General features: G+C 42.6%; 1 long non-coding RNA gene across 1 annotated transcript; it reads left to right on the top strand.

The window, feature by feature from the left end:
* The first annotated feature begins 1,955 nt into the window (after positions 1-1,955).
* Positions 1,956-14,519, top strand: LOC114019569. Its single transcript, XR_005225495.2, has 3 exons — positions 1,956-3,192; positions 4,370-4,425; positions 9,887-14,519. It is a non-coding gene; the product is annotated as an uncharacterized LOC114019569 (long non-coding RNA).
* The last annotated feature ends 714 nt before the right edge of the window (positions 14,520-15,233 follow it).

The following is a 15,233-nucleotide window of genomic DNA, read 5'->3' as shown; positions in this document are numbered from 1 at the left end:
TGTTTCTATTCTTGTGTTTAGTAATGAGAGCCATTAAGAGCTATGTGAGCGGTGGAAAGGCCACTTTCCTCAGTTGTTTGATTTTCAATTGTAATAGCTTTCATTGTTCCAGTTTCACAAGACAAGCACAGCTTCTCTTCGCCCACTATAGATTTTGAAATGTAGGTTAGGTGGAGGAAAGGATTTTTTTCCTCAGGATACATGATTTCAAGAGGACCCCAAATACACAGAATTACTCAATTGAAAAGAAAAGAAAAAAACAGACACGTTGGCTCATACTCTTCCATCAGTAGCTGAAGTCAGTTACATTATAGCAAGAAAATTGAAAGGGCAAGAGGAAAATGTAACAATTTTTTTTTAGTTCATAAATGTTGCTCGTTTATTTAAACCTATAAACAGAAACATATGCTGCAAGTTACTACCAGCTGCATGCCTGTTCGATTGTGTGTGGTCAAATAAGGCAACGGGGTTTAGAAATAAGACACTGTAGTAATTCAGAAGCCTCTTTTGCCCACTGTAAAGTGGACATATTGACAGGCTTTTATGTCCAATAGTACACACCATCCCCAGATAAAGAAACCAATCTTAAAATGGTTAAAGAAAACGTCTGATACATTTGCTGTGGCAAGGAATCACTTATCAACAATTGTGGTTGTGAAATCCCTGCTTCTTTATTGTTTTGTCTTTATGATCCCCACTTCTCTATTGTTTATCTGTATGGTCTCCGTCTGTTTCTTTGATTGTTTCTGTCTGTGGCATAACTAATTTTGCGAGGTGTAAGTTAACTATGGTGGTGGGGTATGATTGGCTAAAGAAGTGTTTTGTAACATGTTAGGATTGGTTAGAAAATTGTGTAGTAATATTTTAGTAAAATGATTGGTTAAGGTCTAGGACTCAAGTTTCACTATATAAACTGGGGTCCAAAAGGAAGTTCTTTGGAACTAACTCCAGGGCACAGCCCCAAGATCAGAGCTGCCAGACCTCAACACCCTGCCAATCACACCGTGCAGAAGCTGGAGTCCCCTGATGACCTGATCCTGACTGGCCAGCAGAAGTTTATCTGGGATTGGTGAGCATTGCATGCTTAATGTGTGCATTCTGTTTTGGTGATTGTTAATAAATAGAGGTTAAGGATATTACTGTTTAAGGCTCTTTCACTAGTAAAAGACCCCACAGACCCATAGAGCCCTGAGTCCACAGGGAATGGGTATTATATCCAGAGCCCATAGAGGAGTAGAGCCCAGAGCCCAGGGAGGAGTAAAGTTAGGTGCCTTTCACCTGGAGCCCTAGGAACTGGGAAAGGGGGTGGGTGCCTAAATTAATAGGGTTACTCCTTGAGCCCACGGAAGGGTAAAGGTGGGTGGCCTACAGTGTGTGGGTAACAGATTAGCCACCTAGATTACATGCCTAGGGTCTTCAATGGGCATGAACTCAGCATGGCTAGCCCCTCCCGCAGCTCATGCTGCTGTTGCTACACTCTATTTTTAGCATGCTAGTGTAAGTTTGTCTCCACAAGCTGGAAATCACACCCCCAGCTCCAAGTGTAGACACACCCTTGGTGCTAGAAACCTTATCAGGGCAGGGGCAAGGGGCACTATTGCTCCAAACAGACTAGCTGAGCTAGGTCAGAACTGAGGGAAGTGTATTATTGGCAATACCAGGAGGGATGAGCTGGAGTGCCGATGAGAAGCGCAGCCAGGAAAGTAGCAAATACTTTCCTTATGGATTATATTTTCTAAATGGGCAACCAACCTAATTCTCAATTACTGAGGGATAATCTCCACTCATTGATATACTTTATTTTCCACAACCAAATCTCTGTACAACTTTTCATGAGTGATGTGCCCGAATATTCAGATTCTAATATCTAAACTGTATCATTAAATCTATTCACCTAAATTTGGGTTATTGCTGATTATGTACTCTATGTATCATATGACTTTAAAAATGAACTTTGTATTTGTGGATAATCTAAGCACTATACCCAGATGTACAAACACTCTTTTTTCCTAATCTATGTATTATATAATTTTTTTTAACATTAGGTTTAATAAAAATGTTATACACTGTCAAAGGTACACTACCCCATGGCTTCTAGAGATCTCGCCCGCCTCAAGCACTGTGCCTCTGAGTGTTTCTACACTTTTGCAGCTCTGTCTCACAACCATCCCCCTGTTACTGGCAGCAGCAGGGAGCCACAATCTAGGCCTTTGATTTATACAGCAGCTCAGATTGGCTATGTTAGCGACTTCAATTTCTCTCTGTCACTGCTATGTATCTAGGACTTAGTTTCTGTATTCTCTGTTCCATTTCTCATTGCTACAGGTTCTTTAACCACTGGATGCCTCTTTGTGTTTTCCAGCATTCAAGCAATAAATTGGCACTGGGGCCTGGTTTTAAATCTCTTGCTTTCAGAACATCTTTTGCTTCATTTACACCTGCAAATACCAATCACTAAAAGAGCCGATGGCCTGAATATGAAAACATTATCATAGGTATCAGAGGAGATGCTATAGCTGAAGAGAACATCTGATGCTAACGTTCTTTTATAAGCCACAAGTGGCATCTTTGAAATATGGAGAGCTGGGGTCTGGCTTGTATTGGGAAAATTGTAGCAATGAGGAGGGTTATATATAATTTGAAACATCATGTGCAACAATATAACAATCTCAATTGATGGGGTTTTATGCCTTTGAATCCGTTTTGTTTTTCTGAAATGATTTTTTGGTCGTTTTCATGATATGTGCAGTGGAAAGATTTACTGCCAGAAAAGAAAGGGAAACTTGTGCAGTTAATCAGACTATAGGGACCCTCAGACCCTTTCTTCTCCCGACTCCCTTTGTCTTTCTCAACCCTTTTCTTTCCCTTTTGGGATTTGACTAGCCTGAGAGTTATAAAGAAAGAATATGTGTATATGTTCTTTTCTTCTATAACACCATTCCCCACTCTCTCCATGTATAATGACCAAAGAATATAAATGTCAAATGAATCCAGACAGAATGTTTCAGTTGTCTGTTATGTACATGCTGCATAAATTAATGACAGATGCCTTTTTCTCTCCCCCAAAACAGATGTTGTCATTTTCCCTTTGAAGCATCTCTTTTTGGATCCCTGAAATGCTTTTTTGCTTTGATAATTGCCAGTGAACAAACATGCCTATAGCTGGAGGGAAAAGAAAGAGAGGTTGAATAGGTATTTCTGAAGTATTGATCTCTTTTCCCCTTCAGAACAAATTCAGCTGAAATGTTTATTCTCCAGGCAGCAGCTAATAGGAAACACTGTGTTGACTACATTTTCTTGGGCTAAGACACTCTTATATAATACCACAACCTTGCAATCAAATTCTACCTAGGACGAAGGATTTTATCACTTCTCATATGAGTATATGGTGCTCCTATGGTCTCCTAACCATGTTACATGGAGTTTTAGCAGTGCTTGGTAGTGGCAAATCATTTCATATACATGTTGGCTCAGCTGGCCATATGTCAGACCTCAATTGGTTTAAGCATCATCCAAACACATGAAAGGAAATGGCTCTCAAAAAGTGATTACCTAGTGCTGTTTTGGTGAACCACACTGGGGAGCGACTCAGATAGTCATTAAAGGAAACTTTAGTTTAACATGGTTAACAGGAAAACAAGTTGAAAGGGATAATTGTCATCTGTTTGTATTGTGGCTTTTGACTTTCTTGCTGCAAAGGAATGTTAAACAGCTTGCAAGGCCTGCCCTGTATCTGCCATCTCTCCAGTTTAGATTACTCAAGCAGAAAAATACAGCAGTAGAAAAACAAAATGTTTGCAAACTAAAATGCACTGGTGGCCATTGTTATGTCTGAAAAAGCAGGTTTTTTCAGCATATGAAATTATAACTGCATTTTTAGCATATTCTTCAAATTCCTTTAAAAGGCAGCAGATGCTGTTTCACATAATACAGTATTATGTCAGGGTGTTTGATTCAGATAGGCTTAATGATTTGGAAAGAATTCTGGGCTTTTTGTTCTGTGATCATTGTCAAACTATAGTGTGTCAGGTTTCAGAGTAACAGCTGTGTTAGTCTGTATTCGCAAAAAGAAAAGGAGAACTTGTGGCACCTTAGAGACTAACCAATTTATTTGAGCATAAGCTTTCATGAGCTACAGCTCACTTCATCAGATGCATACTGTGGAAACTGCAGTATGCATCCGATGAAGTGAGCTGTAGCTCACGAAAGCTTATGCTCAAATAAATTGGTTAGTCTCTAAGGTACCACAAGTAATCCTTTTCTTATAGTGTGTCAGTGGCTGTTAATACCTGTCTCTCTAGTTAATTTTTGAAAATTGTGCTCTGTAATTGATTAAAGTGTTTGCAAGCCATTTTTTTTCTTTTTACAGGTTGATTTTGGATTATATGACTGCTAAGGAACCGTCTCCTTCTCTGATATAATTTGGTAAGATCATCATAGAATCATAGAATATCAGGGTTGGAAGGGACCCCAGAAGGTCATCTAGTCCAACCCCCTGCTCGAAGCAGGACCAATTCCCAGTTAATACAATACATACAATGAAGCCCAGCTTCACTTTTCCTTAAATTGTTTATTATTGCTCAGGATCAGATAGTCATGTGGGCTCATTTTCTGTGCAGAATGGAAGCAGATTAGAATGAGTATCAGAGGGGTAGCCGTGTTAGTCTGTATCCACTCTGAAACCTGTCAAAAACAATGAGGAGTCCGGTGGCACCTTAAAGACTACAGATTTATTTGGGCATAAGCTTTCATGGGTAAAAAAACCCACTTCTTCAGATGCATGGAGGCTGAAGATGCATAATCCATGATCTGAAGAAGTGGGATTTTTGCCCACAAAAGCTTATGCCCAAATAAATCTGTTAGTCTTTTAGATTAGAATGCAAACAGCTAAACTGTACAATGACCTACATTGTATGTGTGTTCATTACATCCTTTTGTTTTATGCAGTATTGCAATGGGTTATTTGAATATGGGGGTTATTTAAATTTGAATTATTTACAGGAATCCAGTGTTCTCCTGAAACAGAGATCTTGAAAGTATCAAACTAGGTTACAAAATAGCTCAATCATCTCTCTTATTCTTCTAAAATAATGGCTTGTATTTGCACAAGGTATGAGCCTTTGAAAATAGCACAGTTAAAGCAATTAATACAATAACTCTGCATTGTAGGTACAAGCATCCCATGATTTTTGTCTCATTATAGCTCAGCTTGCTCTAGATTGATTTGATTATACAGAACTAGCACACGTCCAAGATAGTCATGAGGAGAAGTCCAAATCTATTCCATGATGGGGGCGAACATGTGGAGAAGCGGATACTGAAGATCCAGTGCAAGTTTAAAGTACTCTTTATAAATCCGGTACAAAAACACACCGGGAAGGATCATATTTTCAGTTAATAAACACTGTTGCCAAGTTTTAAAACTTGTTTCTCTTCTCCATAAAACATCTAGAAAGGTGATGAGTGTGACAGTTAGTTAGACTGATTTAATAGGAGTCAGTGTAGGTGATGCAGACTGTTCTCTGTACAGCTCAGACTTAAAATAGGGTGCTGTAAATAAACTGTTATGTTCAACAAAACCTTGTACAATCCCTGATAATTAATACATCTGTTTGACATTTGAAACACTAGTATAGGTTTCAGCTTTGTTTGGTTCACAATGAGAACATTTCCAAAGAACTTACTGGAGACTTTTAGAGTCTTGCCATAAAAGTTTATGTTCATGGGGCCAAATCTTCAACTGGTGTAAACCGGTCTATTTCCATTGAAGGCAGGTGAGTTTAATGAATAGTGTTGTTCCTGCTTAGTCAGTTCCTCGCAGGAGCAGCGAACATCATTTTGCTCATACAGGTGAACTTACGAGGCCTGAGTCTCCTTTAAACCTGGTGTAAAGCCAGAGTAACTTCATTAGAGTCATTGGAATTATGTAAAACTGGTGCAAGTGGTGAATTGGACCTGCCATGTTTTGAAATCCTTTTGACAAGTTCAAGACAAGTCCCTGACATAAAAATGAAAAGACCCTCTTGTGTCCTCTTTTAAGGAAAGTCCCCTAAAATTTAAATTTAATCAGTTTTTGATGGTGACCTTCCATCTAATGAGGTGAGACCCTGAAGCTGCCATTTTTTTGCAATGCTTCGAGAAGTTAACGTTGGTATTAATGTCAACACCCTTTGACTTATCTGTGGTGTCAACTGTCATCTGTTTATTTGGTACCTATACAGCTTTAAAAAAAAACAAAACAAAAGGCTGCTCTGATAGGTGTTTATTTTGAATTGTAATGATTATGGTTACTACAGAACAAGAACCATCCCTATGATGGGATCTGGCTGAATTCTTGAACCAAACAAACGAAACATGAGGACCAGATCTTCAGCTGGTGTAAAACTGATTGTCTTGGTGTAGACTCACCACCAAGAGTATCCCCTGGGATCAGGAAGCGGTATTGCAGGGACTCTTCTCACTGTAGCACTCCCTTTTGGCAGCCAACCTAGTACTGCAGCAGTGGTCTTCTGGGTTACCCAGCCCTCCAGCCAAGTCACACTTAAAGGTTCAGTCCCCTTCTGGGGTATCCAAGTCCGGCTGTAACTGTTCAAGCTCCAAGCTGGCTTCCCTGAGCTGGCCTCTTCAGTTTCTTAACCTGGCTGTCCGTGCAGGCAGCAGCGAAGTCCCTCTAAATCAAACAGAACTTAACAGAATCACACCCTTCTTTCACAGAGCAGCAGGTCCCAGGACTTGTCACTGGGCCCCTTAGTAAAGCTCAAAAGTATAAACAAAATTAAACAGTACCCAAAATTTTTCATCCCTCCCCAGGCAGGAGTCTCTCGTCCCTCTTGGGCTCCTCTTCACCTCTCTGTTCCTCTTATGGAACACCAGTCCCAACACTGCTTCCCTGGAGAGTTAGCTCCTGTCCCCTGTGGCTCAGCTCTCCAGCTACAACCCAGCTCAACCACTGTCCTCCACAGGCAGCCCCTGACTGCTGGGCTTCCTCCCCTTTTAAGTGCTACATCCAGCACACGTATGGCTGGGCTGGGCTAGTGAAAGAGGGCTGGCTAGCTCTGGGCCTCTTGGACAGTAAAGGGGCAAGCTACCTTGTTACACTGATGTACTGTCATTTTACTGAAGTACAACACTATCTTGAAGAAATCATCCTAGGGATTTATAGCCTGGGGAGACTGAGTTTGTTGACTGGCTGAATCTCAAGTGAAACGTATCATGTAGCCATGTAGGGTGTGGTCAGCTCTCCTGCCAAATAGCATATATGTTGTGGTGTGCACAGGACAGGAATAGAACTCATGCCACCTGCCTCTCAGGCTAGTGCCCTATCCACTGGCCCACATTGCCTCCCTGAGAGACAGTTCTACAACGGTTTGCATTTCTTCTTCCACTTCCAACTAGGACCAGAAAGTGCAGAGACAAGAAAAGATGACAGATGAGAGGCGTGTCATTTGAACATTTTGGAATCTCAAAAAATGGCTCAGTCCAAAATGGTTCTGTTCAGATTCAGTTCGAATTCTGGATGCAGGAATACATCTATTTTATTCAAGTCAACTAGCTATCTTTAGCCTTCGCATAGTTTTATATTACAGTCGATCCTTCTGGGAGAAATAGATTTGAGTTCCTGGAGCAGGTGATGCTCAACCCTAAAAACTAATAGTTTCCTATTGGCAGCCACTTGGCAGCCGGTGTCAAGTGGAGTGCCCCAGGGGTCGGTCCTGGGGCCGGTTTTGTTCAATATCTTCATAAATGATCTGGAGGATGGTGTGGATTGCACTCTCAGCAAATTTGCGGATGATACTAAACTGGGAGGAGTGGTAGATACGCTGGAGGGCAGGGTTAGGATACAGAGGGACCTAGACAAATTGGAGGATTGGGCCAAAAGAAATCTGATGAGGTTCAATAAGGATAAGTGCAGGGTCCTGCACTTAGGACGGAAGAACCCAATGCACAGCTACAGACTAGGGACCGAATGGCTAGGCAGCAGTTCTGCGGAAAAGGACCTAGGGGTGACAGTGGACGAGAAGCTGGATATGAGTCAGCAGTGTGCCCTTGTTGCCAAGAAGGCCAATGGCATTTTGGGATGTATAAGTAGGGGCATAGCGAGCAGATCGAGGGATGTGATCGTTCCCCTCTATTCGGCATTGGTGAGGCCTCATCTGGAGTACTGTGTCCAGTTTTGGGCCCCACACTACAAGAAGGATGTGGAAAAATTGGAGAGAGTCCAGTGAAGGGCAACAAAAATTATTAGGGGTCTGGAACACATGACTTATGAGGAGAGGCTGAGGGAACTGGGATTGTTTAGTCTGCAGAAGAGAAGAATGAGGGGGGATTTGATAGCTGCTTTCAACTACCTGAGGGGTGGTTCCAGAGAGGATGGTTCTAGACTATTCTCAGTGGTAGAAGAGGACAGGACAAGGAGTAATGGTCTCAAGTTGCAGTGGGGGAGGTTTAGATTGGATATTAGGAAAAACTTTTTCACTAGGAGGGTGGTGAAACACTGGAATGCATTACCTAGGGAGGTGGTAGAATCTCCTTCCTTAGAAGTTTTTAAGGTCAGGCTTGACAAAGCCCCGGCTGGGATGATTTAATTGGGGATTGGTCCTGCTTTGAGCAGGGGGTTGGACTAGATGACCTCCTGAGGTCACTTCCAACCCTGATATTCTATGATTCTATGATTCCTCACTGTTATTGCCTTTTTCAGGGACCCAGATAACAAACCAAACCCAAAGCCTTAATGTACAGTAATGCATGCTGTAACCGGGTTTAATTGGGGGAGGGCTGGGGTGGCTGTGGATGTTATTTTCAGGCAACATCTGCACCTATCGGGGTTCTTTATTTGCAAAAAGAATTAAGAAAAGCTACAGGGATAAGAGTATACACTAGGGCCCCGACAGAGGAGGATCGATCATACAGATGGAACATAAATGGGAAGGTCCAGAGAAACAAAAGGGAAGTGTGCTCTTGTAATGGAAGTGAGTTAGCTGGCGCAGTACATTTATCACATACAGTCATCATGGTGGGGGGAGGAATAAGTTAACAAAAAGAAGATGACAAATACGTTCACACGTGAAAAGTGGTTAGCTAAGAAATGTAGCCACGCTAGGGCTGGAGTCATTTTTCCATAGCTATACAGTATGTTTTTTTAAATGATTCTAGATGAGGTTAATATGCATATTGGTGGTGTTCAATGAAATTTTATCCCTCAGGCTATCTGTGGGGAACTAGGAATGCCCTGGTGAGGCTGCTGGCTCAGAGCCAGGAGACCTGCCTGACAGTGGAAAAAACTGCTCCTGCTTCAAAAATGCTCTGGGTAGAAAGGCTGTTCCCAGAGCTTCATCCAATTATAAAACCAGACAGCAGAAAGACTTTTTCCCCTTGGGAAGCTGTTACGAAAACCAGGCACAGTGAGTAAAGTGTGTGACTATTGCATTTCAAAGAGAAGTTTTACATGCAAGGGTAGGAGAGCAACCCCAGGGCCTCCAGGTGCAGGGCTGATCCAAGGTCAAATGGAGCCCCTTCAAACATCAGAACAGAGGCCCTGGCACTGCCTCAGGTCACGCAGACTCAGCACACATTAGACCTCCTTCTATTGAGAGGTTACTGAGTGCTGGGAGGCGGGTTGCTGCAGTTCCAGGGGCCATAATTGAGTAGTCCAGGTAAGTCAGAAATCACGGTGAATAAAGTGTTTGGACCTTGTTGCATTGCTGTATTTGACAAACCATTCTAGGATCAGACAGCAGGAGAATTCGACTAGTTTTCTGATACATATGGAAGAATTAATTAGCAAAAATATTTTGTCTGTGACAGTCACAGGCAAAATCTAAATTAGATTTATGAGTGACTTGAACAGACTCTAAGAACATATCCTCTTATTATATTCCCTATATAGTAATACTAAGATTTGAAGAGAAAATGGGAGAGATGAACACATATGTACATTGAACAAAGACGGACTTTAAGGACACAACTGAAATATGGTTGATACTCTGTATGTATGATAATTAAAGCCCTTTGTATCCCATGATTCTCTAGCTATGGAATTTGCTATAGATCCACCTGAAAGGATAACTCTGAGAGGTGTGAACTGTCCCAAGCATCTCAATGGGATTGTTAACTTTTAAACCTGCTCTGCAAAGATCCGGTGACCTTGCTGCAGACTTTAGTTCCAGCTTAGTATGGGATATACAGAGCCCTATGAACTACAGCCAACAGTTGGAGATGACAGCCTCTTCGATCCAAGGGTTTCAGATAGGGAACTGCTCAGAGGAGTATGTTGTTATAGACTATTTGATCAGAACAACGGGTCTATGAAGTTTAAAAAATCATTAAAAATCAAGTAATCTTTAAGTAGAGTAAATAAACATTTAAATAGCTAAAAAATGTAATGCATGTTTTAATCAGAACATGAAATATTCTCTATAGAACAAAGAAAATATGAAATAAAGAAAAGATAACTGTGAATTTGAGGGCTATCATCCCACCAAGAGGGTCTGACGCTCCTCCTTTTCCCTTTCTCCAACAGCTGCCTCTCCATTCTTCTTAAACTAACACTAGAACAGAGTAGCTTACTATCCTGCTTTGGCTGTATTTCCTTCACCTTTCATAACTGTGGCTCCTCTTTCTCCACTGAAGTGTTCTTTAACTTCTTCAGTGACCTCTCTGCTACTAGAGCAGCTCTTGCTTTGTTCTCTAGTGGCTCTTCATTAGTTGGAGGAATCCCACAGTACCTGCACGTAATTACAAGAGTTTTCTCCTTGTGCTTAGCACTGTAATCCATTTACTGGGCTGTGTTTATATACTGTGCAACTTTCTGAAGTATGCTGGGGATGGTTTCTGTACATGTCAGACTCGATTACCTGGGAATCAGGTCTTCATGTTTTGCTAAAGACCTTTTCATTGAAAAATGGATTTTCCTAGGATAACTTATTACAGCACCACTTTCCACAAGTAAAGCCTATGTATAGTAGCCCACAAAGTGCAGTTTTGTGGATGTGTGTGTGTCATTCTGGTGACAGTGTTTCTGGGACAACATCTCAGCTCAATGTACCTATGAGCATTTGCCTGGAATTTCACTCCAATTAATAGTGATAGAAGAGCGTTGCACTGGAAGACAATGCACATTCATGGAGGATTCTTCAATAAAACCATTTTCCAGGGGCAAAGCGCATCCAGCTGTTTGGGGAGGACCACAATATAGAGCAGGGCGCAATGCTTGTTGAACCTATGGAACCTCTTGAAATGGCTAGTTTTATTTAGAAAGAAGAAAAACTTTATCACAGAGCCTGTCCAAACTCCAACTGACCACTGTAAACTTAAATCTCACTTCTGGAACACTTCATGTTGGACATGTGCATGTCTTAATTAGGCACAATGTCACTGTATCCAGATTTAGAGACCCCCCCCCCCACCATATTATTTCTTTTGGTTGTAAACCAAAAAGCAGACAAAATTCTGCCCTGGGCTCTGAGAACACATACAGGGATGCGGTACTGCCACCTAGTGCAAGGGTATAGGGCACATAGTTCAATGAAATTACGACCAGATACATTTTGCTAGAGCATCCAGCAACTTCCATCTTCTACAGTGTTTCAGGTGAGGGAGTCAGGGGTCTGTGACTCAGGCTCCTTGCTGTATCCACAGTACTCTGCAGGGTGCTGGTGGGGTCTCCACCAAGGATGGCATGCAGGTCGTTGTAAAAGCAGCAAGTCTGTGGCTCAGCACCAGATCTGTTGGTGCGCTCCCTGGCCTTTTGGTGTGCCTGCTGCAGTTCAGGAACCTCATTGCTTCAAATCCACCCATGATGTCCTGCACATTGCTTAGAGTCACAGATATGATTAATGGCTATACACACTTACATTACAACGGCATGCACTGTGGATTTTCCAATTCCAAAATGATTGCCCGCTGATCAGTGGCAATCCGTATTTGCAAGCTCTCACAGTGCAATTGCCACTCACATCCCCACCGTGCAGTTCTCAGTCTGGTGTCCATGTGCTGGAAGGAACGTGGCCTTTCATATCCAGAAGTTTTGCAGCCATTCCTTATCATCCAAAACCAGCATTATGATGCAATCCTTCCAGTCAGTGCTCATTTCTCAGAGCCAGAAGCCGCACTCTACCATCTGCAGCTGCTCTGGGAATGCCACCAACAGCCTTGAATTGTTTGTCACTATGTCCCTTAGCAATTTGTCCTCTAAAAAATCATCAGTATCCCCCATTGTTGAGGTGCTTCCTCCACCTCTACCAGAGGACTGTTCATCCTGTGTTTGCAATGTTCATGAGAATAGCATAGAGTTATGCAGGCTCCATGATGCTGTCATAGTTAATGAACAGTGATGAGTGCCACATGGTTTTGTGGGATTTGAAAAAAAAAAGCTGTGAAAATTATGGAATTGGGATGGCATCAGGGGATGGAGAAAGATGCATGATGGGAACTTGACCCCTGATGCCCAGCCCACCTGCATGACTCATGTATGTCTCCCTACGCACTGCAAAAATTCCCCAAATGTTATTGCACTGGAGGGTGGCTCATGGCACACTGTGATACCTAGCCATCATGCACTGCACTTTGCATCGACACAAGGCAGTCCTGGTGAGCATGTGAAGCACTGACACAAGGTGCCAAGTATGCATGCACATGAGTGATATACTAACCATGGCAGCTTTTGAGTCACAGCCAGGAGAGAGAGTTCTCCAGGGAAAGATACCTTCTGTCTCCCTCATCCTTGGCCAAGTGAGCTAAGGGTTGTAACCTTGTAAATACAGAGCTGCACAAGTTCCTAAAGGTGATGGGGAGAACACTGTGTTTGACCAGAAGACGGTCTCCAAGCAGTTTGTGTCTAGAAAAGAGACAGGAATGGGATGATGCTCTTTCATATGAGCATTGCAAGCACAGGCACACAATCCTCTGGTACTGGCAGAGTGACAAGAACAACTGCATCAGCAGTAGAGGACAGATGCTGTGGGACACAGTGAAAAACAATCCAAGCTTGTTGGTGGTATTCACAGGGCAGCTGCGGACAGTGGAGCACCACTTCTGTGCCCAAGAAATAAATGCTGACAGGTGAGATTACATCATAATGCAGGATTGGAATGATGAGTTGAACTTCTGGATGCTAAAAACCATGTTCCTGGATCTGTGAGCTCATCCCAGGGCAGGGAGACCAGAATGAGAACTGCACTGACAGTGGACAAGCGAGTGGTGATTGCACTGTGGAAACTTGCAATGCTGGATTGCTACTGGTCTGTGGGTAATCAATGTGGAATTGGAAAATCCGCTGTTGGGGCTGTGGCACTGCCTGCTAGCCAGCTCAGATCACAACCCCAAGGAAAAAAGAAAAGGAGGACTTGTGGCACCTTAGAGACTAACCAATTTATTTGAGCATAAGCTCACGAAAGCTTATGCTCAAATAAATTGGTTAGTCTCTAAGGTGCCACAAGTCCTCCTTTTCTTTTTGCGAATACAGACTAACACGGCTGCTACTCTGAACCCCAAGGAAGTGTTAAGTGTACCAATGCACTTGTTAGAACAGAACAAAAAGGGATGTTATCACGTTACCTGTACTTGGTGTGTGCCCAGTAATTATATTTGCTTGAAATGCATGAAAGCTAATGAAATGATAAAAATTGTCTTCACCTATCTGTTTCCTGTGATAGCTATCTTTGTACTTAATTAACCTTAGATCAAAGATATATTAGGATAAGAGTTTGCTTGATGTCACATTGTTCATGAAAATTAATGACATTGTCTGGATGTCGGTAACTAAGGCTTTGTCTACACTACCGCTTTTGGTGGCAAAACTTTTGTTGGTCAGGGTGTGAAAAAACACCTCACTGAGCGACATAAGTTTCACTGACAAAAGCACTGGTGTGGACAGTGCTATGTCGGCGGGGGGCGTCTCTTGACATAGCTACCGCTGCTTGTTGGGGGTGGGTTAATTATGCCGGTGGGAGAGCTCTCTCTCAGCAGCATAGAGCGGCTGCCCAGGAGACCTTGCAATGGTGCAGGTGCAGCTGTGCCTCTGTAAGGTCCGTAGTGTAGACATAGCCTAAATGTGTGATGTATGTCTCTGTAATTGAATGGCCCATCAACTGCGGTTGAAGCCTTAGAACTTTAAATAAGAATATTAACTTCAAAGCATGGGTCATTATGTAAGACAATGGAAGATCCACATATTTTGTCTGCATTTAGTCAACAAAGCAAGACCCATGTGGTGATGGAATCGCTTGCCAGATGGTTTTCAACTATAAGAAGGGACCCTAGGAGCCTCTGCAGTTCTGATCTATTTGGATGCTGTCAGGGGCTTTCCAGATACAAGACAGAGGTCCCCAAAGCCATTTTGGGCATCCCTGAGAGACTGGTGGAGAACTACACGGATACACCATCTCTGCTTCGTTTTGGACTTACAAACTCTGAGAAACCTGTAATGTATATTACCTGCTTTAACCTCTCAGTAGCTCATTTCTTTTTCTTAGCTAATACATCTTTAGGTTAGTTTAATAAAGAAATTGTCTGTGAGCATTGTTTTTGGTGTGTGATCCGGAGTATCCATTGACCTAGGGTGAATGACTGATCCTTTGGGGTTGGAAGAACCTAATGTGTGATAATTTTAGTTTTAATAACCTTTTGTCATAAAGTCCAGATTGTCTGGGTGGTAAAAAGGGGGTGGAGAGCTTAGGGGGACTGTCTAAGGCTCCATGGCTGGACTAATACCAGTAGTCCAGGAGTGCAATTTTATCACTGGTTTGGTGAAATCTATTTATAGACTATACCACCAGCTCTGGGTGTCCACCTTGTTTTCTGACAGTCTGACCAGGCACTGTAACAGGGGCCATTGTCATGCAGGTGTGCAGGTCCCTTAATCATCTCTTGCTAGGCAGGACTGTTACTTTTGGCAATGCGCAGGACACAGTGGGTGGATTTACAGCAATGGGGTTCCTGAACTGCAATGGAGCAATAGCACGCATATCTCTATTTTGGCCCCCGCCCGTCTTGCCACAGAGTATAGCAACAGAAAGGGCTACTTTTCTATGGTTATGCAAAAGCATTGGTGGATCTCCAGGGATGCTTCACTGACCTCAGCGTTGGCTGGTTAGGTAAGGCATCTTAAATAACACAGGAGTGCTAGAAAGCTGCAAGTAGGGCCTTTTCTTTCCCAACCAGCAGATCACCACTGGCAATGTTGAAATGCCAACAGTGATTCTGGGGGACTCAGCCTACCTCTTGCTCCTCTGGCT

This window comes from Chelonia mydas, chromosome 1 (genome assembly GCF_015237465.2).
Source record: "Chelonia mydas isolate rCheMyd1 chromosome 1, rCheMyd1.pri.v2, whole genome shotgun sequence".
Taxonomy (NCBI): Eukaryota; Metazoa; Chordata; order Testudines; family Cheloniidae; genus Chelonia; species Chelonia mydas.
This window is presented reverse-complemented; position numbering and strand designations above follow the sequence as displayed.